General features: G+C 41.3%; 1 protein-coding gene across 8 annotated transcripts in view; it reads left to right on the forward strand.

Moving 5' to 3' along the window:
* Positions 1–24801, forward strand: part of LOC309713520 (calcium-activated potassium channel subunit alpha-1a) — a 101353-nt gene that overhangs the window by 15965 nt on the left and 60587 nt on the right. The window lies entirely within an intron of this gene.

Raw genomic sequence — 24801 nt, forward strand, 5'->3', positions numbered from 1 at the left:
TCAGAGCAGGCACAAACTGGGCATGTGTGAATATTCCTTGCTTTTATTTTTGCTTGTCAAACCCATAAACGCATCATTGGGTGTATCTCCTGGTAGGTTTTCTCTCAGACAGTGAGGCTTACACATCCAAACAAAGCCTGGGCAACAAAGCAGAGAGATTTAAGGCATGTATTAAGGTCATACACCCCATAATAACCTCGGACAGCAGAGAGAAACAGATGCCAAAGAAAGGAAGGAGGGAGGGACATGTGCAGTTTTACAATAGCTTTTGGTCATGCAATGGTGCCTGGTGTGTCTGCTCACAGGGTTAGATGGAGAACACATCCCTTAAACACCTGTTATCATCTTGTGTACTGAACTATGTTGCCACACGATATCCAATCAGGGAAATTTTTGCTGTGGTGTTTTTTATAGGTTTATTCTTATTATTTCTCAACACTGTATAATGATTTGGCTGTAAATGTTCAGCATTTAAAGTACTGCGACTGTGGAGTGATGAAACGAGATGATATGAGTGGGAGCACTGTGCCAGAGCTTGACGCAGTGCTTCGGGCTTGATCCCACTTTCAACTACCTCCTTAAATGCGATGCAGCATCTCCAGTTGGCTCGACGTGTGGAGGTTGTTAATCTTGAACGCCGGGCGAGCTGTACACTAAACTGTTATGTGGAATATTAATGATCCGCCTAGTTCATATTTGTGGGCTAAAACTAAACTGCTGATCATGTTGGAAGGCTAAGAAGATGGAATACATCTTTATTTGGACACTTATCTGAAGTTGTTCACTTATTCACAAATATTTCAGTTGATTCAGAACACTTTGTCAAGTCTTTTTGTTTTAAAGTGTGCTTCAAATGTGTCGTGCTTACAAGAAAATGTTCCTTTAAATCTAAATAAAAATATAGACCCTGGATTTGAGTTGATGTACACGCCCATCAAGTGGCAACATCTGGAAAAAGATGCCAAATCAGAAGAACCCAAGAAAAACTACTTAGAATTGAGACTTGAGGCTGGGGCCACAAGCAAGTCATTCCTATAGACTCCCATGTTTAAATATACGGCTACAGCCTTGAAATTACCTCCCTCCCTTTTACAAATCACCTGTTTATAATTGTTTAAGACATAAATGTCTGCAATATTAGTGGTGTCAAAATGGGACTTCACGAACAAGTGGATGATGTCACGGTGGCTTTATCCCTCTTTTACATACAGTCTGTGTGAGTGTGTGACAGCTGATAAAATCACGTTTTTTTGCTCCCGGCTGGAGCAACAAGGGGCACATTTTGTTCATCTTCCGTCAAACATTATGAAACTCAAATTGTCCCCAGAGTGGACTGAGTGCAGAGACTAGTGGTGGTGTATGTTGACAGCAGCATTTTGCTAACAACATCTCCCCGTTCTCTGTTTCCTTGTTTTTCACTTTAAAACACCAACGCTTCCCTCTGCTTGCTTCTTTGTGTGTGTGTGTGTGTGTGTGTGCGTGCACAGCTCAAGTGCTCTGTCTCAATGATGGCTTGACACAACTGTTTAGCAAGTGCTCGTCTGTAACCATGGCAACTGCAGCTTACCTAAACAGGGCAGATGTGTGTTTTCTATTTCAGCCTTTTCAGGGAGCGCATTAAAGCTTATTTCCAGGCCATCTGAGAGCAGTTTTACTGGGGAGTAAGAGCAAGGAATAGCTTAAATAAAAGTGAGTGCTTCTGTGTATTTATTTGTCGTATAAAGATCCTACATTTACATGTATCTTGAGCTGCTATTTCCAGCTGTTTTCTATTTGCAGTCTTGTTTAATAAAAGCCAGCAAAGAGTAAATCCGCCAATTTTAAACTTGAACCTCTCCAAAAAAAAAATAAATAAATAAATAAAAAAAAAAAATCAATTAGTGGTTGTGCATATGAATCCAAATGAACAATCCAGTTTGCTGTTCCTAATTAAACCTGACTACATTATTAAGTGTAAATGTGGCTGAAGTTGAAGTGGATAAATTGAGACAGTTGAGGCATGGATTATGCAAAAAAGAAGGCTCAGCTGCAGGATGCCTGCAGTGTTTTGCAATTTTAATTTAACTTTCTGAATCTCAGTTTAGCAGATTGATACCCGCTGCATGAAGATTCAGTTGCTCGTGCCGTATAGCTCTCCAAAGCCTTTTTACAAAATGTACAGAAGAAGAACTAAAAGACAAATAAGCAATCCAAAAAATTAAAAACATGGACACGAAAATACACAAACATGCGGACCACAAGTTAAAAGTTAAAAGACCAAAAAATTGATCGCTGAATTATATTTGATAAGCCCAAGGCCAAAAAAATAAACACATAAATCATACATTTCAGTTGAGGGCTTCTGTTCAATTAGCTCTACAGTACAAACACAGAGTATGTCAGAGCACAAAGGTTACAAAGCTGGTTAATGTTTAAAGTACATGACAAGACATTTGGTTTTCTGAGTGACTGAGTTTGATGGTTGTGGCTTTTTTCCCTCACTATCTATAATCGGACATTTCAACTAAGGGGCCCTGACATCTGTAGCATGACACATTTTAGGTAAATGTAACAGATTACACAGAGGAGACGAGATCACTGTAGACTTAGCTGAATGTTTACCTCTGACTGTGACTGTTGAGTGACAGACAGGTGCAAGCTGCCCTGCGGAAGCTGAGGAAGCCCAGTGTTCATTTGCCCAACTGGCCTCAGCAGATTGTAAAAGATCAAACCTTGCCATTAGGGCTGTTTGATTAGCAGAGAGGACACTTCCTGGTGACCTTTAAGTCTGTAAAGTTTTTTCTGCAGGAGATCTAGTCTCTGATCTTTAAGCGCTTTAAGGTGAACTCTCTTGTTTAGTTTTCAAAATTCAGGTCAGCAAACATGTATGTAAAGCCGTGGGTTTCTTCTAGATTGGATCCCATCTGTCAGTTTATTTTTATTGGATTTTCCCTCACCATATCCATTTTTGCATCACACAAGACCACCCTCCCTATTCATGATAAATGTCATCACGTTGCTGCTTGCAAACGTCAAAACAAACGCCCCTCGGGGCCTGAACAGTTGGCTGCAGTTTATACTTATACCAAAGAAAACCCCAAAAAGGATAAAGAAGCAGGTTATGGATGTATTTCTTATTTGTATTTCCCTTGAGACTACAATTTTCAAGAAAGTTCAGATAGAAAGTATGCACCACAGCCAGGCCCAAGTTTGTGTATTCTGAAGGAAAATCTGATTTCTCTTAAATGACAGGACCCTGCTGAGTGACATTTAGCCCATGTGTGTTTGCCTCTAGAAGTCCACAGGGGGGGCTTGGATGTCACAAAGCTATTATTCTGGCCAGAGAAAGGTTTTCTATTATTGGACGCCCAAAAATGACCTCTGGTGCTTTTAAGTTTTCAATCTTTGCGCTTTAACCCCAGTCACAGGTTGAACAGAGTCGAAGGCATTTAAGTTAGACTTGAATGAATTCTCTGACTATAAAGTACTGCAGGTAAACACCAGCTGTTTTTGTTTATTTACAACTCCTTTTTTTGGAAAAGTTTCTTACATACAGTAGCTACAAGTCTCTGTTTGGCATGCCATATGTTGTTACAGTCCAATAAGCTGAGCTGCCGAGACATACCAACATTTGGCATGTGAGTACTACTGTACTTCTTGCACATTTAAAAAAAACCCCAAAACACACACACAGACAAACCACACTCGACTCGTGCATTTTAAAACTCTTTAAACAGTCATTATTGGAAGTCCTCTTTGAGTTTAGCATATTTTTCGTTTTCGTGAGCATGCCTGTGCTCTGTTGACAAAGGGTGGAACTTGGTGAGCTAAGAGGTGAGGGGGAGAGACCGATGGGGGTAGTAGCTATACTCAAGTGTGCTGGCATAGACTGCGCAGTATGTAAAAGATTTCCATGGCTAAAAAGGGAAGCCAGTGTGAAAACTTCTTTCTGTCACCCAGCAGGGGGCAACCCCTTCGCAAAACACATCTGGTTAAAAGACTTTTCTAATGATATAATGGGCTCAGTCACTAGTTTCAGGTTTTATTCAATACAACATATTCATTTTGTAAATTACTGCTCCTATTAGTGTCAGTTACTGTCCACATTACTAATAAACCGAAGTATGGCTTTTGGTATGATTGGCAAGTAGCTAGCATATGTATGCGCAGTATCACTGGGTTCCTCAGTCAGCTCCACCCCTCTCGGATACCTAAGTTGTGGCTGGCAAGCGGAAGTGTATGATGGCCAATTTTTCCCCATCTTAAACCTCTACAAGTTAAGCCGTGAGCAAAAGGTGCTAGCTTCAGCTAGGTCACTTCTAATTTTAACATCACCAGCTGTCAGACAAAAAGTTCTCACAATTTGGAGTCGTCTAGGTTTTCTGGGGTCAGCGTGTGTGTAGAGGAAGTCATATTGGGTGACAGGGTGAAAGAGTTATTTTCTGGCTCGACCGCTAGATTTGATATCGCAACCGCAAGGGGAGAAAGCAGCACTGAACGAAATTACAGGTGGGCCAGAAGGGCATTTTCATCAGGCGGACACTTACCTCCTCCTCCTCCTCTGAGAGGGTCGTGAGCTGCAGCAATTGAGCCGCTACATGGAAAAGCTTTTTGTCTGATGGGAGTGAAAAAGGGGAAAGAGAGAGAGAGAGAAAGACTAAACACTTTCGTGTGGACTTGCTCTTTTCTCTCATTGCCGATTATGGTGCCGCTTCAGCAGAAATATTCAGAGTGCCTTTCAGAAGTCATGGGCGCGCTTATCCTTTACATGACTGAGAATTCATTGTTAGCGCTGATTTATTGTTACACATTTTCCACGGCTCAGCACGAAAGGAGTCAGCATTCACTCTTCGTGCCCTTTTCTTGACATTCCCAGTTGACTCTCGGCTTTAGGTTAGGATGTTGGTATCGTTGTATGTAACAGATATTCTTTCAACACGCCCATGGCCTTGTAGCAAAGACAGGACGCTGTTTGCCACCTGTGGACTCTGGTGCCAACGGGATCATGTGTGACTTTCACCGCACCCAGTACAACAGAGTGAACAACGTGGCAGCGTCACTCGGCTCTCTGCCCGTCTCTAAGCCTGCCGCTATTTTCGGGTGACAGCAGCTGCCAGGCCTGTTTTGTCAGGCCCCTACAGAAAGAAACAATGCCATGTGAGACTGAAGTTATTTTGTTTCATTCCTAGTTAAAACCAAGAACATCTTGGTAAGTCATTATTGTATATAAATGAAGTCAAACTAACACGCCACACTTTGCACTAGTACCATCTTGATTCGAGTAAAATCTTCTCTTTTTTTTTTTAAAGAATTTCCTAGAAATTATGGACTAAACTCTTGCACACACAAACATAATTGGGTACACCTTGCTAGTCCTCGGTTGGACCTTTTATCGCCTTCAGAACTGCTTCTATTATTTGTGGCATACATTCAACAAGCTGCTGGAAACATTCCTCAGAGATCTTGGTCCATATTGACATGATAGCATCACACAGATGCTGCAGATTTGTTGGCTGCACATCCATGATGTGACTCTCCTGTTCCACCACATCCCAAAGATGCTGTGTTTGATTGAGATCTGGCAACTGTGGAGGTCATTTGGTATATAAAGTTGTTCTCAAGAATACAGTTTGATATTATTTGATGTTTGTAATATGGTACATTATCCTGCTTTAAGTAGACATAAGAAGATGGATCATGTGGTCATAAAGGGTCAACAACATGGTCAACAACAATACTGTGGTAGACTTTGCCTAAGGATCTCAAAGTGTGCTAATGATCCCCTACGCCATTACACCACAACAGCTTGCCTGAACCTTTGATACAAGGCAGGATGGATCCATGCTTTCATGTTCGCACCAGATTCTGATTCGAATGGACCAGCAGAATTCAACACTCATCAGACTGGGCCATGTTTTTCCAGTCTTCTGTTATGCCGGTTGGGTTACCCTCTGCAAATTGTATCCTTAGTTTCCTGTTTCTAGCTCTCAGGTGTATTCTGCTGCTGTAGTCTATCTCATGTTTTGCATTCAGAGATGCTCTTCCACATAGGTTGGTTTGATTTACTGTTGCTTTCCTATCAGGTCGAAGCAGTCTTACAATTTTCCTCTGACCTCTGACATCAATAAGTCATGTTTACAACGACTCACTGCTCACTTGATATTTTCTGTTATTCTTTTGTTGTTTCCTTCTGGCCGTTCTCTGCTCGGAAATAGTCAGACCAACCAGTCTGAAACCAACAATCATGCCACTTTCAAAGTCCTGTAAATCACCTTTTTTCTATGTTCTCATTATCGTTTTGAACATCAGCAGGTCATCTTGACCATGTCTACATACTTAAATGCATTAAATTACTTTCATGTGTTCTCACATAGCAGAAATCAAACCCTGTCATTGCTGATATTTTTGGATTGCTTCAGATTAAAACAAACACAAAAAAGCAGTGAATCTCCTGTGTTCTGTATTCAAACACTGACTATGGAATATTAGCTACATTTATGCAGGTTACGAATTTGCTCTGGGTGGTGTTTTGAGTGTCTGTGTAGATAATAATGTCATTAATATTTGCCTTCAGTGCAGCACACAGACAGATCTGAGTGGTCCTTAGACATGCTTAGTTGAGGTCATCTTGACCTGTGGCCATCTGTGCTTGCAGAGTCTACAGATTGAGAGTTGCTTGATCCTTAACCCTCTGCGATCGTGAGGCCAAATTCTTGCAGCAATCACACCATTAGTTTTGGGCACCAGCAAGTATCAGGTGTGATAATTACCATTCCTCCAGGGGGTGGGGGTGGCGCAAGCGTTTCTAATTTGGAACCTGTCTATGTTTGGGCACCACATTTTCAGCAGGCTCTCATTAGGCACAAACAATCAGTCAAGTATAATGAGTTTAGTGAAGTGGCGTGGTATTTAAAATAGTCGAGAAGGGTTTTATGATAACATTCTTCCCCCCAATCCCTAGAATCCATTCAGCGAGCGGTTTCATGATGAGAAATTCTCAATTTGGCCGGCAGATTCCATTAAAAGTCATTAGCTACACAATGACTAAGCAGCTGCTTGTTGAGCTCACTACGTCTCCATCACTAATCACAGTCCTCTCTTTCCTGTCTCTGGAAAGCCAGGTGTAAAAGAGGCATGAAACTCTTGATTGATACTTCAAGTAGTTTTTCCCTCGGCGAGTTCAGTTTAATTTACTACCGTGGCCACTTAAAGAAAATGAGTTACCTACTGATCATACAACATGTTGGAACTTTAAATGTTCACTTTAAGATCAGCTCCTTCAACCTTTAAAACACAGGACTGCTGCAGTTATTGTATGTCCAGCCTTTCGGCTGCAGCACAGGCCATGATTTACATTTTAACACGTGAGAGGAATTTTCTCAGTGAGGACCCCTCCTCTCTGAAGTGCTGCCTGAGAGTTGAGTCATCACTTGTGCTCAGCAGCAAGATTTTTTTCTCTTACACCCACAGCAGCAAAGACTATTTGGTTATTCTTTTTTTTTTTTTTCTCGTTGTCATTTTCTCACAATTTTAAAGCAACAAACTAATATTTCAGCTGAGACAGACAGCAAGAAGCTGGGAGGGGGGGAGATACATCCATCCACGCCTACCCTAAGCTCTTTACGCCTCACTGTGAGAGTGGTTGGGCTGCTTCCAAGATGGCTTAAATCATGGCTAAGCCACTGTGGGATTTGGGGTTCCACGCTGCATGTTTTGATTGTGGGCATTTAATATCTGAATAATGGTGCAAAAATCTCTTATTCATTACAGGACAGAACATGCCGTTTCTGTCTAACAGGAGCAGATCAATTTGTTGTCACATCAGAGAATCATGAAATGCAAAATAAGTGCAAATAGATGAGCAGGATGGCAGAGGGAGATGTTCCCGAGTGGCTTGACCCAAAATGCTCAAGGATGGAAGCATTGTTTTCAAAGCTCAGAAAGGACATTGTCAGTGTGCTCAGATCAGATGCACTCCCTATATACAGGGACCAGTGTCAGGCAAACAGAGGATCAGGTTTGACGCCGCTGGTAGTTACAGGGCAATGTATACAACACGAAACACAAACTGAGCACTTGTGTGTAGCTGCCAAGGGTTTAGGAGAAGATCCAGTTTCTATGTGCTTTAACCTCCATGATTATTTTAACATCTGTGCAATACAGCAGTGGGCAGAAGCCAAAAAACTGAGCTACTGCCTTATAGCTTCAAGGATGCTATGACCTATATTCTTTAATCTCTGCTGGGAAACACATGCCACTTCTAAAACTACTACTTTTGCTGTTTTACTGTAGTCTTGCCAACATCACCAATCCTGCAAACATAATACAGATTGTCTGTTTACAGATTTAGAAACAAAGTGCTTCATGAGATGGAATAAAAGTGAAATTGTGTTGAGGAAACAGCAAACAATATATTTAATTAATTAAAATTAAAATGTGATGATTAAACTAAAAAGTAAAAAAATAAATGCAATAGTAGGAGATGAGGAATAATCAGTAACCCCCAGGGCTGGAAGATTTGGCCCAAAACTGAACTTCCCCCAAAAGCTTCTTGAGATAAACTCCAGTCAGTCTCCCAGAGGCTGCTTGTTAAACTGTCCAATTTTAGAGTAAAGATGTTTTTTTGAGAATGAATTAAAAAATGTACTAATTTACCAACAACTGTGCAGTGGATGGATTTTTATATAATTCACTCATTTAATTGTATTTCGGGCTAAATGTACATATTAGTTAAATTATTACTACAGCCTGAATGATACACTACTTTTAAGCCCGATACTGATATCGGGTGTTTTTAAAAATCCGATATTCTGGAGTCCGTTCTTCGTACCTCGCTTACTACATCCAAGATCAAATCATCGCGCCAACTTTGAGCTCGCTATTCCGGTTCTCCGAACACACCTGTTGTTGACGATTAGTATAGCTGGATGAAGTAATGTGAGATCACTGGGTGGCTTAACAGGGGCTACGCATCGATAGTAGAAACATTGATCGGCAACCCTTTGATTGGTCGACGAAAATGTCGAAGGAGCGTGCTCAGTATTTTTCGGCAGCAGAGCAAGAACTCTTGATTGAGGGATTTCAGGAGTTTCAGAGTTTAATTAAAACGCAAGGGAACACTGCAAAGGCTGCAAAAGCAAGGAGAGAGGGCTGGCAGAAAGTTGCTGACAAATTAAACTCGTAAGTAATTTAATAATAATAATGATGATGATGATGATGATGATGATGATGATGATGATGATGATAATAATAATAATAATAATAATAATAATAATAATGGATTGGATTTATATAGCGCTTTTCAAGGCACCCAAAGCGCTTTACAATGCCACTATTCATTCACTCTCACATTCACACACTGGTGGAGGCAGCTACGGTTGTAGCCACAGCTGCCCTGGGGCAGACTGACAGAAGCCAGGCTGCCATATCGCACCATCGGCCCCTCTGGCCAACACCAGTAGGCAGTAGGGTAAATTTATTATATTATATTACATTATATCCTCTTTCACATTAGAGCCACGACAGGACCCACTAGAACATGGGAACAAGTAAAAGTGAAATATAAGAATATTCTACAGAATGGTAATATTTATCACTTATATTGCTTTTAGTCTCTTGGAAAGAGACCCTGAAATAATCTGTTTGTTTGTTTATAACAGCAACCAAGAAAAGGGCAGAGCAACAAAAGACAGGTGGTGGTCCTGCACTCCCTCGTCAACAAGTTGGTTAAGTAAATAATACCCTCACGGGAAAATCGATATCTCTCTATGAGCACACTGTCGCGCTGAGCTAAAGGATCCTGTCTATCCCGCAATATACGCTGAATTCTGAAAACTCTCCTTATCAATCTTGCACCTTCCGCAATGGGTGGCTCGCGTATACGGACAGGACATGGCTGCGACAGACTTCCCAAATCCACCTTCGCTTTTATAGCCGTGGTCTCTCATCTTGATTACACGAAGTAATTTACAATTACTACTCTAAAATATCAATTACATCTGAAATAATCAAATACATGAAATAGAATGATTAATAGTACATTTCCCTTTTTTTAGGAAATGACCTGTATGTATCTGTATGAAATCAATGAAAGGATCAAGTACTGCATTATCTTTAGTTACGGTACATTGATAATATTTATTTATGGAATAACAGTGGAAAAATATCGCTGTTGCTTTCGTATAAATGAAGCGGACATACCTGAGTGGCCACGATCTAATCTTGTTTACATAAAGTAAGCCTGCTCCCGAGCAGGTTTACGCTTACGGATCTGTTGCTATGACAGCAAGTCCCGGATGAGCTTCGGAGAACCGAACGATCCAAGATCACGCGAAATCGTCAACAATCAAATCCAGCTAACTTACTTAGCGAGGTACGAAGAACGGACCCCTGGTCTATCAGTCGATATTTTTGTTTCACGTGAAACATAAACGGAGTACTCTAACATTTGTTATGTGTAGTGATTTATTTACTCAGATGTGGTCTGCCTGACTCTGGTCAGATCAGCTGGTTGATCTTCAAAGCACATTTGTTGATGACAGTGAAGTTGCAGAAGGTCCTCTGGTGGACAAACAATACCACCTCACCTCCGCTATTAATTTTCATCAGTCATCATAAATGCATATATATATATATATATATATATATATATATATATATATATATATATATATATATATATATATATATATAAGCAAGCAAATAGCTGATGTCGGCTCACACATAATAAATATGAGCTTGCTAACATTATGTGATAACTTTACGTTCATTTCATGCTCCAAAAAACACAAACATGACAACGCCCATAATTCTAACTTTAAAATGACAGTGATCTACCAAGGAGATGCTCTGTCCCCACTGCTGTTCTGCATAGGCCTGAACCCCCTCAGTGAGATCATTAACAAGACTGGCTACGGATACCGACTACGGAACGGAGCAGTTGTCAGCCACCTCCTGTACATGGATGACATCAAGCTGTATGCCAAGAGTGAACGAGACATCGATTCACTGATCCACACTACCAGGCTATACAGCAATGACATTGGAATGTCGTTCGGACTGGAGAAGTGTAGTCGGATGGTAACAAAGAGAGGGAAGGTAGTCAGAACTGAGGGGATTGAACTACCAGAAGGCAACATTGCAGACATAGAGGACAGTTACAAGTACCTGGGGATCCCGCAGGCAAATGGGAACCATGAAGAGGCCGCTAGAAAGGCTGCAACCACCAAGTACCTGCAGAGGGTCAGGCAAGTCCTGAGGAGTCAGCTGAATGGTAAGAACAAGATCCGGGCCATCAACACGTACGCCCTGCCCGTGATCAGGTACCCTGCTGGGGTAATAGGCTGGCCAAAGGAGGAGATAGAAGCCACTGACATAAAGACAAGAAAGCTCCTGACCATGCATGGAGGGTTTCACCCCAAGTCCAGCACCCTGAGGCTGTACGCTAAGCGGAAGGAAGGGGGCCGGGGACTGGTGAGTGTCAGCACCACAGTCCAGGATGAGACAAGGAACATCCAAGAATACATTGGGAAGATGGCCCCAACTGACCGAGTGCTCAGTGAATACCTCAGGCAGCAGAAACCCAAGAAAGAGGAGGGAGACGAGGAACCATCATGGAAGGACAGGCCCCTGCACGGTATGTACCACCGGCAGATAGAGGAGGTGGCTGATATCCAGAAATCCTACCAGTGGCTGGACAAAGCTGGACTGAAAGACAGCACAGAGGCACTAATCATGGCAGCACAAGAACAAGCTCTGAGTACAAGATCCATAGAGGCTGGGGTCTATCACACCAGGCAAGACCCCAGGTGCAGGCTGTGTAAAGATGCCCCAGAGACAATCCAGCACATAACAGCAGGGTGCAAGATGCTAGCAGGCAAGGCATACATGGAACGCCATAACCAAGTGGCCGGCATAGTGTACAGGAACATCTGTGCCGAGTATAACCTAGAAGTCCCGAGGTCAAAATGGGAGATGCCCCCAAGGGTGGTGGAGAATGACCGAGCTAAGATCCTGTGGGACTTCCAGATACAGACGGACAAAATGGTGGTGGCTAACCAACCGGACATAGTGGTGGTAGACAAACAGAAGAAGACGGCCGTAGTGATCGATGTAGCGGTTCCGAATGACAGCAATATCAGGAAGAAGGAACACGAGAAGCTGGAGAAATACCAAGGGCTCAGAGAAGAGCTCGAGAGGATGTGGAGGGTGAAGGTAACGGTGGTCCCCGTGGTAATCGGAGCACTAGGTGCGGTGACTCCCAAGCTAGGCGAGTGGCTCCAGCAGATCCCGGGAATAACATCGGAGATCTCTGTCCAGAAGAGCGCAGTCCTGGGAACAGCTAAGATACTGCGCAGGACCCTCAAGCTCCCAGGCCTCTGGTAGAGGACCCGAGCTTGAAGGATAAACCGCCCGCAGGGGCGTGCTGGGTGTTGTTATAAGCAAATAGCTGATGTCGGCTCACACATAATAAATATGAGCTTGCTAACATTATGTGATAACTTTACGTTCATTTCATGCTCCAAAAAACACAAACATGACAACGCCCATAATTCTAACTTTAAAATGACAGTGCAGAAACTAATGTCACAGTCTCCATGTTTAGATACAGTCTGTGGTGTATATATTTTAATCATTAAAAAAATAACACGCCACCTATTTATAATAAAATTACTTATTAAATGTAATAATGGCTCTTCTCCCTCTTTTCCTTCAATAACTGCTAAACGTTGCTTCTGTTTTTTTAATTAATGATTGATTAGTTTAGAACATTTTACAAGTTCTCTTAAATAACTGTAACTCTGTTACTGTTTCTGTTCGAGGCAAAATTCAATTTTTTTTCAGAAAGACAAGAAGACAAGCTTTACTATGATATTCAAAGTATAATATCCAATGTGAAGAGATTCAGAAGGTGCAAGCAAAACTGGGAAACACTAAGTTATAGCAAATGTAAAAATCTTTCTCTGTGTTACAAGAAAAACATTCACATTCAAAGCATTTAAAAATATTTTCTACTAGTTATTTATAGTAGGTCCTAGATGATTATTACAGTGTTAAATTCCAGAAGAAAATCAGGATCACATTTTGTTTATTGAACTTTATAGAAATCAGATGAGCTGCAACATTTTCTATTTCTGAGACAGATTTGAACGCAAATGTGCACCTCTGAAAAAAAATTGCAGACTCTTTAGTAAATATTCTCTCTTAGAAAAATGTTACTTGAATCCTGACTGAAGGATGATTTTCGAGAGAAATAAAGCACTTAAATGCTTGGGAAAGTAACTTGGGTTGTGGCCTTCAAGTATCTTTTGTAACCTTTCATGTTGTTGGTGATTTTTTTTTTTTCCAGTGGGAGGCTGGAAAAATGTTTTATCAACACAGCTATTTCAACAATATTTGGTGCCATGAATTTTTCATTCAAAGAGAAAATGGTTACTTATCACAAAGTTCGCACAGTGTATGAAGAGTTTAAAGGTGATCTAAAAGATAGATTTAAAAAGATCAATTTATCCACTCATTTTAAGTGCAACACTATTTAGGCCTCCCCAGGAGAACTCTGTGATTCCCTGCTTTCATGGATTACTGCACATCTCTATACTTGCGCTGCTGCTGCTGGACATCTACATTTAGTTTTTAAAACAACCAACACATTTCACAGCACAGCAGGCATGTTCTTGACCCATTACACCTGACTGAGGAGCCTTAAAATTTCTATTTCTTAATACACTCTGATAATACACTCACAAACCATCCATATATCCATTTTCTGCTGCTTATCTGGGCATGGGTCACAGAGGGAGCAGTCTAAGTACTCCTAACTCCTCTCACCCCAGAGACCTCCAGCTTATTCGGGGAGGGGGAGCGGGGGGGGACACTGAGACATTCCTAAACCAGCCGAGAGATATAATCTCTCCACCGATTCCTGGGTCTACTGCTGGACCTACTCCTGGTAGGACATGCCCAGAATACCTAACCTAGGATGTGTCCAGGAGGCATCCTAGTCAGATGGCCAAACTACCTGTCTCCTTTTGACGTGGAGGAGCAGCAGTTTTACTCCCAGTCCCTCTCGAATAACCGAGCCCCTCACCCTGTCTCTAAGGGAGAGCCCAGCTGCTCTTCGAAGGAGCAGCTCTTTTTGCTACTTGTGTCCATAGCCTCACTCTTTTAGTCGGTACCCAAAGCTCGTGACCATATTTGGTTAGAGTAGGAACGTATATTGATCGTTAAATCGACAGCTTCACTTTTATGCTCAGCTCTAATTTCGATACAACAGAGAGCTGAGCATAAAAGTACCACTCTCCCCTCACTCGTTAACAAGACCCCAAGACACTTGAACTCCTCCACTTGGGGCAGTAACTCGTCCCTGACCAACAGTGGGCAGTCCACCCTTTCCAGCTAGCAACCATGGTCTCGGACTTGGAGGTGCTAATTCTCATTCCCACCGCTTCACACTTGGCTGAAAGATGAAATCCTGAGACCACTAAAGCGGAGACCTTCCATCACTTGGCTACACATAAGTACTCTATCCATAAAAACTATGAACAAATGGCAGCCCTGGTAGCGTCTAACACCCACTGGAAACAAGTCTGACTTACTGCCACCAATATGCTACTTCCAGATCAACAGAAACAACCAAGTCCAACCAACAATCAAGACAATATGTTTGGATACACCAGCTTTGTCCAACATCTTTCCCTGCCACCTGATCCAGCTCAGCACCTCTCTTCACTAGTGTCCAAAACATGCGGCCGCAGATCTGATAGCATGATTACAAAATCGATCATCCGCCTACGACCAAGGGTGTCCTAGTGCCATGTGCACTTATGAACACCCTTACGCTCGAACGTGGTGTTTGTTATGGACAAACTGTGATAAGCACAAAAGCCCAATGATAGGACACCACTCGGGTTCAAATCCAGCAGGCCGTTCCTCCAAGTCCCTCCCAGCCACGTCAGCGTTGAAGTCTTCCAACAGAACAATAGAGTTCCTTGGGTGCAGCACTCTCCAGGAGCCCATGAGACTCTGAGCTGTCATTTGGCCTATAGGCACAAACGACAGTCAGGACCCGAAGGCGCAGGGAAGCAACGCTCTCGTCCACTGGGAAAACCCCCCAAAATACCGGCAGTGAACCGGTGGGATACAAGTATACCCACCCCTGCCTGGCGCCTGTCACTGAGGGCACCTACAGAGTGGAACAGCCTCTCTGTTTGTTTTCCTGTCTCTGAAAAACAAACAGAGAATCTAAAAAGTTAAGTTCACTCACAAACCATTGAACCTGGTTTTCAGCCTCTCTGTCTTTGTTTTATTCATTTTTTGGATGTTGCATGTTTTGAAGTTCACTGAGCAGCACACAGCTGTACTGATGTGTGTTGATGCTGGGTTGTGGAGTGAAACAGGAAGTGTTAGCGACTGAAGAAACACCGCAGGCTCTTCCCCAGGCAAGCTTTAATTCTCAAGAGAATATTGCTTATTGCCGACAACAACAACAAGCATTTTCCTCTCTGGTGTTCCCTGCACGATATAGTGCTGATGCTCCTTTGATTTTCTGTTTCTATACAACACAAAAAAGATCTTAATTTATTTCTGTTCCCGCAGTTGGAGTTTGTTTGCAGCATGTTGCATTAAGTGAAAGTATTATTTATAATAAGACATAAATCAGTGGGTATCAAGCTGCCACATACTGTAATTTGGACAGCAGCTGGTGCGAAGGTTCACTGGTTATTTTTGACCTGCTGTTTTCAACACCAGAGTGTTTGCTAAAATGGTGTTAATAATTATAATGCCATCATCATACACACTCTATTACTATTTGTGTACGCATGTGGTTGTATGTGTGTGGAGAATATGACACGCTATAATTGACACATGATCATAAAAAAGGCTTTTAAAATATTGTAAATGACTTCAAGTGTAAATCTAAAAATACGCGTTTCACGTCTGTGCGCTCAGATGTAACAGGTTATGACTCAGAAATGAGTACAGCTAAGACTGTAAACTGTTGTGGTTGATGGCACAGCTGCTGTATGTGAAGCGCACACACTTCCTGTGGTTCCGGTTCATGACTTGGAAAATGTTGCATTCGTTAAATCAGTGTTTGGGACACACATGTATGTATAGTTTAGTATGTTTGGGTCAGATGAAATAGTGAAGCATGTAGCAAGAATATGTTGATTCTGAGAAAACTTTTCTAATTTTCCATCCTGGCATTGTTCAGCTCCCTCTTGGGGTCTCTCGTGCTGTCATCGCCATGAGTGGCTGTTAATTTCCCTCTGCTTTGTCCCTCTGCAGTGAAGTTGCAGTGCTTTGCAGGAGCTCTTTGTTTCCCAGCAGGAATGACAACTTTTAATGAGCTACCAACGGACCAGGAACTTTGTACCAGGAATCGATGTCTTGTACCTCCCATAATTTCCAAAAACAATTTTCAAATTCTCCACACAGTGTAAAGTTGTTTATATCAACTGTGGAAACCAGAGGATGTGTCATATGTAACAACAAGATCTGCAGCTACAGATTGGATACACAGTGGCTGTAAATTAGGTACTTTTTGACTGGATAGTTGAATCTTGTTAAATAGACACAAAAACCTGTGTCTATTTAACAATTAGCTCCTGAAAATAACCACAGTGTGTATAACAGAAATTTAAATAACACATAAAGACAAAAATCCTTTGTTTTAGCATCAAAAACATTTTCTAGACCTATTCCTAAAGTTTGTAAGTTAGGTTGCTAATTTCATCTTGATGAAAACTGCATTTTTTTTGCATTTGTAATGCAGATATCTGACAAATTACTATTTGCGTTGTACATTGTACTAAAGATTCTTTCAAAAAATGCGTGATCCGCTTTTGCTTTCTTGCATTTTATTTTTGTTTCTTCTCAATCATTAACAAGGCTGTATATTAGCTCAGCGGTACCGGTCTGTGAGTCGTTTGGTACCGGGCGGCGAGAATTGAAGCTCGGGTGTGAAATTTATGGTTTTCAAGGTATGTATCAGTTTTTATCTTAATTTTTTTTATCGTTTTTATCGGTTTCCCTGGGTCTTTTCCCGTGCATTTTGAATAACTCTTCCTTTTTTTGGGTACGGTTTTATTTTGTTGTATTTATTCGCAACACCTTAAAGGCCGGTCTGTGAAAATATTGTCAGACATAAACTGGTCCGTGCCGCAAAAAAGGTTGGGGACCGCTGTATTAGCTGGCTGCTAGCTTTAGCTGGTCACTTGGGACTCCCCCTCCTTGTCCATATATGGTCATTTCTGTATCTAAAGTGAATCCACAAACTAGTCGGTGATATCCTGGTGGTTATGTCTAGGGCTGGGCCATATTATACCGTTCACCGTAATACTGGTACAATGTTAGGCAATGATAAGAAAATGAAATATTGCGATAGAATATGGGTAAACGCGCATGCGCAGTGCCTTTGTTTTCATACGCACATGCCGGAAAAAGCATGGCAGCGACGGAGAATGAGAAGGACAAAAGTGGATCGTTGAATGAAACGGATGAACCAGAACTGATTTGTAAAAACATGCAACTTCAGTGATGTGGAACTGGTTTGGTTTTTGTCTGACCGATAGCCACCAAAGCATTTTATTATAATTTTTTTTAGAACATACAAATGGGTCGTCGTTATTACCGTATTTTTCGGACTATAAGGCGCTCTTAAAAGCCTTTAATTTTCTCAAAAATCGACAATGCACCTTATAATCCAGTGCGCCTTATGTATGAATTCTGGTTGTGCTTACTGACCTCAAACTGATTTTACGTGGTATATGGCGCTCAAAAATCTGTCAAAAAATGTTTTAGTATGACTTAAGCGACGAAGCTGCATTACAGCTACCGTAGTCAGGAGCCTGGCGGAGTGATACGTACTGTGCTTCAACATAATATTACCGTATTGTGTGTGTATAAGGACCCCAAAATGGAACCTGTTAAGAAACATGCTTATGAAGTGGATTTTAAACTCAAGGCGTCACGCAGTAGAACAGAGCAGCTGCAAGAGAATTCAGCAACAGCTGCTTGTTAAAGTGAAAATAAATTGATGGGGTTTTTTGCACTAATAAAGTTGTGGAGTTGTAAAGTAGTTAATTATTGCACAATTTCTGTAAATCCAATAAACTTCATTTCACTTCTCAAATATCACTGTGTGCGTCTCCTATATGATATATTTAACTGACATTTTTTTTATTGTAACAACCAACTATTTATACGGGAAAATAATGACTATTAACAAGGTTGCCCAAACTTTCAAAAAATCTTTGGGCCTTTCACTTTGGATGCAATGTCTTGGATCCATAGATAAGTCAAATGAAAAGACTGTCTTAGTCTGGGGTTTATGACTTAGTAGTAAAGGTCTCTTGACAGCCAAGATATTTATTCATCAGCCCAGGAAACTCAAAAAAGCTAAAAGTAAAATATTTTGAATACAGATGTTTTGTATATGTTGTTGCATGTTTTGGATACGTTGCAAAGTAGTGCTAACCTGTAAACTCTGCTGCTTTTCAGTGTATGGGCCGGGGCACATTCGGATTTGGCAAAGATGATGTTATAATAATAATAACAGCAGGTCTATCCCTCAGGATCTGCTGCAATGTGCGTAGCCATCCCCGATGTGGAAGCAGCTGAATGCAGCACGGCAGGAAGCCTAGAGGACAAAGGAATAATCTGCTTTTATTGACAAGATGAGAGAGAAATCCCTTAAACCCTCTGGTTTTACTCATGAGTGCGAACATCGCAGGCACAAAAGAAACTGATGAAATCCTGCTCTGAATACTGTGCTGTCTGTACCTTGTACTCATACTGGGAAAGGTTTCCGAGTGATGCAGTACAAGTCTGAGTATTACATTCAGCCACTCCAGACACCCACTGCATCTGTAAGAGTTTCCAGGTATTCCCAGTAAATTTAAAGAGCTGTACATTGCTATTCTGTTTTTAGTGCAATGCCCCGTAACATGTCAGAATTTGAAGTGTAACCAGTATACAGTTCAGTGGTTATGGCGGACTCATTTTTGGTTCTAACTTCATTAAACATATCTAGTAGAAAAATATCTGAAACAAACCATTTAGAGCACAGTTTTTCCCACAGTTTTTCCCACTGTCGGGATTGCTTGTACATGTGCGGATCTCATTATTTGCATTTTTGATCGTGTTTAATATGAGCAACTACCTCTGTAACAGTATAAATTGTTACAGTGAGAACGGATCCATGATAATCAAAAGCTCCCAGCGTAGCTGCTGCTTTAGCTTGTTTCCTGGAAGTCCCGTTCTGACCTCTGGCACAGTGTGTTCTGCAATTTCTCGAACATGTGGAGAGTGCAAACATCAATTCCTCTTTCAAACCCTCTGTTACGTTCCCCTGAGGGGTCTAGGCGGTGAGGGGGGAGTAACAGAAAGTGACCGGGTTAGAAAAAGGAGTCAAGGAGGCAAAAGGGTTAAATCAAAGAGTTTTATTAAAGTAGCTCAACTAAAAAAGACGGACAAGCCGCTATCACCATTTAAGAAAACAAACAAAAACTCAGGCGTGGTCAATAAAGTAAAACGTAAGCCAAAAAGAAAGAGAGCAGCTCACTAGCTGCAAACCACAATAACACAGCTCACTAGCTGTAACCACTCACAAACACACTCATGGCACTCTGGCCCAGAGCTCACCTTTCCCTGGGCTTAAATACTTTTAATTACTGATGTGAGTCAGCTGTGTAACAGGGAAAGGTGGCACCTCAGGTAGAAGAGGTGGTGGGACACGCCCACACAGGCACCTTCAGGAGGAGGCCCTGCTAGGGCCGTAACACCCTCCCAGGTTGTGTGTGGGGGATCATCACTGGTGATGCGAGCAGTTTACACCATAGCTCCAGCATGCCATAGCTCAGGAACAGAAGGGACATTGTGACCATAGTTCACATTCAGATACTGAGTTGGGGACACTAATCTTAGAGTGCATTGTCTACAAATTGCAGGATTGGAGGGTCAATCCCCTCCACAAGAACCTCAAGTTTCTCTCGATGACAGACTGATCACTGGTGATCTAGCTGTTGCAAAAATCCCAGTTTTCAAGCCCAAAGGCAACCCGTCAGGTTCAGGACTGAGACCCGGAGCATGATTGTCATTTTGTCAACATTCATTGAGTTCTGAATTGTAAACTGCTACAGCATGTGGGACTGTCAGAGTAGACATGATTCTACTGTACCGTCCCAAGGATCTGAGGGAGATTATTCATAGGGAACAATCTGAACCGTCGCTATTATGTCAACTCAAAGCACACTGAAAACACTGACCTTTTTGGCTACTTAAACAAAATGTTCATTTACTGCTTTTGGCCTCTTACAAAATTTGACTCTCTGAAACTTTCTACAATTCCTTGAAAATAATATCAAACTGAAGGATTGCTTTTTTTTTAACACACTGGAGGAGATCCAACACAAACGGTAAGATTGCAGCTAAGGTTGGGGTCACTGTAACCACGCAACACGTTTTTTTGTATTTTACCATAAATAAAGCATTTACCTGCAAACTATGGAGAAAAAAAAATCTCACAACTATTGAAAGCCTTAAACTTATGAAGTGATTTAGTATCTTAAAGGTCAATTTCCCTGCTCTTATTCAGTGTCGTAAGTAAGGAACAGAAGGAGACACTGACACCATATTTCACATTTAGTCAGATGCTGAATTGGTGACGCTAATCTTAGATTGTCTTGTCTACAAATTGCAGGGTTGGTGGTTTAATCCCTGGCCACTCCACATGCCAAGTGTTCTTGGGCAAGACACTGAACCACAAGTTGTTCCAAGTAGCAGATAAGCGCCTTTCATGGCAGCACAGCCCCAGCTGGTATATGATGAGTGTCTTTGAATGGGTGGAGGAGAAAGTCATGCCAAGGTTCAAAGACACTGCAGTGTATACGTGCAGACCATTTAATCTGTGGCGGCTATCTAATAAATGACTATCTTTACTACATGTATTGAGTCTGGACAGGTGTGGATTTAAACTGCAACTTGTTGGCAGAGGTGTACAGTACAACAGCAAGGCGTTAAGTGTAGTCGTTCATTGCTCTGCAATGGCTAAGCAGTAAATTTACAATTTCACAGTATAAAGTGTGGAGGAATATGTGTTTGCATGTACCGGATTTGCATGCACCATCATTTTTCTTGGTGAGTTGGATTATTTTTCTTTATCCCTCTTGCTTTGTTTTTTCTAGTATTCCGTTCTTTTATACAGTTCTGTGGAAAAAGTCTTGAGCTAGCTCTCGTTTCTTCATATTTTTCTTGCTTGGTTCCACCATCATGGAGTTTGCATGTTCTCCCCGTGTCTTTGTGGGTTCTCTCCTGGTACTCCGGCTTCCTCCCACAGTCCAAAGGCATTTGGTTAAGTGGTGATTCTAAATTGCCCTTAGGTGTGAATGTGAGTGTGAATAGTTGTTTGTCTCTGCGTTGGCCCTGGGACCTGTCCAGTGTAACCTGTTTCTTGCCCTATGGCAGCTGGGATAGGCTCCAAGTGGTCTTGAGTAATAGTAATCCAGGCGTTATCCAGATGTTTTTCTTTGGCTGCTTTTTCACTAATTTCCAGTTCTTGTACCTATCTACTTTCAGGGGAAATGTTAGTTGTTTTCTTGCTAGGTACTTAACACCAGCCTATGAATCATTAAATTGTATCTTTAGGCACTTTGTTACTAGCAGCCTGTTACAAAAAAACATGATTTCTTTCAGTGAGTCTATGAAAAATTGAAAAAGATAACACAGCTTGGCAGTTTTTGCACTAACGAGGTAATTTGGAGAGAGATATTAAGAAGGATAAGAGAAAAAAAAGCATAGGGAGCATAGTGTGTCTTCTCTCTCCAACAGAATGTTGCCAAAGTTGCTAAATGTGATTTGACGTTAGATAAGCTGGACTTACAGCAACAGGAAGAAACCACCGGGGGTTGTATTTATCTCTGGATGGGAAGATGACCTACAGTAAAATTAACTTAATGCATTTAATTTTTATGCTAAAGACTAAGCAAGGTGGTTTTATGTACCATCCTTCCTGTTTTTTAGAACATTTGAAATACTCTTATGAGACAAAAACCCCATGTTTTAGTCATTTTGCTCCTACTGATCAGTCTGTCATAAGCAAGTCCAGAGGGGGGAAGAATACCTTTGGCAGAGCCACTGATCTCAGGACACTGAACCTGTCCAGCTCTGTGTCCTTGAGCCTTGCCTTAGTCATGAATCACCGGACTGACAAAGCTCAAGGCATGATCAGAATGACACATGATGAGCTAATTTCTTACCCCACACAGGCGTCTGGGGATCGTCTGTGCAGCATCCTTCTGCTGATGTCGTCAGTGGCTTTAACCCGTTATATAAATCCGATTGTTTTCTTGTCACAACCTTATGCCAAACGCAGGATTCAGGTTTTCAATTAGATGTGATGCTGCGCATATCTCGGCACATTACTGCGAATGAAGTGACCGACAGTGTTGACGCTAATGAAGGCAGCCCACTCAGGCTTCACTTTGTCTTCATTATTTCTTCAAATTGAAAACTGAATGTAATCAAGTTCTTATTATTTGAGAGAAAATCTTTTAAAAAAGGGACTGAGTAATATGAAAATTAACAACGCATTGCGCATAATGGAAGATTGTAGACTCTTATGTCGTTAATGGTTAGGATGCTGTCAAAATGTTACAGTCCAAATGTGGGTTTCCTGCTTGAGTGACACAAAACACAGGAGAGCGACTTTCTTCCACTGCTGTAATTTAACCTCCTAAGACCCGAACTCTTCCACAGCATGCATTTTTAATTCCTCTTTGATATTTGGGATGATTGGGGCCTGATGAATGTAAAAACAAAGAATTACCTGATTTTTTTTTTTTTTTTTAAACTTATTTTTGTTTTTAAGAAAAATGAGAGCCACATATGAGGATATTTTTTAAAAATTTCGATAGAACAGAAGCAGTATAATGTCCTCGTAAGTGGATATCAGGCCCTTGTAGAGCAAAATTGAGTATTTTGGTCTAAATAACCCAAAATGCGATGTCCACATATGTGGACGCCAGGTCCTTGGAGGTTAAACAGTTTCATCATAAATTCAGGCAGATGGGGCAGTGGACTGTTTATGAAACACATGCTGGATAGGTTATATTAAGATCATGCTAGAGGAGGGTGCTGGGCTTCAGGAGCACTATCCAAGACCACATCAGTATGCATGTTGTGTTTTTGCCTGTCACCACAAGCATGGGGCACGTGCAGGCATAGGCAGTGAATACAAGGGCAGAGTTGTCTCTTCAAGGCCCTATCTGTGATTCTTTTATATGCATTATTTCCAGGTAGAGGTGACTTTTTCTTATTTAGGAACTATTTTGATGGGTTGATGGAAAGTATTCTATTTATGAGCAGATCATCCTTGCTGTGTACAGGCGTAAAGATTCTCTAAGTCCATGATTTGCTTCGTACCTCAATGAAGCATACCTTGGTTCATGTCTGTTAGTGGGGTTGAAGAGCATGAATGAAAAAAAAAAGGGAAAAAATAAAACCTTTTGATCACAGGTATCGCCTATTTGATTGTGATTGGTTTTCCAACTCTCATGCTTCTGAGGTGTAGCGTGCCTTTTCCTGCATTCACATGCTCTCATGCTTCCCCTAAAAATAGCATGCTAAGTTAGGAGAAGTATTTTTATCGATGTACAGTGGTTCTAATGGTCAGTATGGAAAATGCATTTTATATGGATAAGATTAATAAGATACATGGTGTGCATCTCCAAATGAGAATTGTCCACATTTACGGAGATGGCATCACAGTGGAGGCTAAATCTACTGAGCTTTGCTGTTCATGACACACACAGAGAGAACAGGGATCAGGAGCTTGTGGTAAATCACAGTCTAATTTTGTAAAACTAAGACAGTTGAGCTCCCATTGGTCACAGTTTAGTGGTCAATGTAGACCTCTGCGATGAATCTTTGCACAGCCTATGACTTAACCTACACCTATGTCATTGTTAATGTGTTTATTACCTTGTGGTTGTAGCCCAGTGTTTTAAAAGCAGTGCCAAATAAAAACAATACATAGAACCAATTTCACCTTTTGTATCCCCAATCTTCATTTTTTGGCAAAAAAACATATTTTTCCAGTTTTTGTAAATTTGTTTATGTCCATTGCGATCATTTCAACAGTCTGCATTCAGGAATGTGCTGAAATCTGTGAGTCCGTATGTTGAGGCTATGGTTATCGTTGCTTATATTGATGTCGTGTTTGTTATTCTCTCACTGATAAATTCCAAATAAAAAGTCAATTGACCTTTTCACAATGATTGCAGGCGGCGTTGAGGCGACATGTTTTACATATTTCCAAGGAGGTGCATGTGAGGTTGTAGCGTAGGTTACAGTGTAGGGTTTCAAAGGGGTTTGCAGTTATGGCATTCGTGCAGTGTTCATTTGACAGAGACGTACAAACGTTACTGTTGTAATAAATCATTTGTTACACAGGATCAGAAGTGCAGAGCTCCACACAGCTGTCAGACTTTCTTACATTTTTTTAATAAGGCGTTTTTGCTCTTATTAAGCATTGCTATCTGTTTTCTGAAGTCAAAAATATTTTTTAAGTTTATTATTTTTTAAAGTCAATATTTGTGGTAACAATTTGGCCTTACACTCTAAGGAGCCATGGTTCGAGACCGGGAAAAGAGATAAATTCCTGGGATGTTTGCACCTGAAAGGGCATCCTATATAAAAATCCATCTACTGTGACGACCCCATTGCTCTAAACCAAAAGAAGCTTGCTATTTGCAGTAGTGCATATTGTATTACACACGTGGGTGTTCACTTTAACTACACTTTGACTATATTGGTATTGAAATG

This window comes from Aulonocara stuartgranti (assembly GCF_965226115.1).
Source record: "Aulonocara stuartgranti genome assembly, chromosome: 8".
Classification (NCBI taxonomy): Eukaryota; Metazoa; Chordata; class Actinopteri; order Cichliformes; family Cichlidae; genus Aulonocara; species Aulonocara stuartgranti.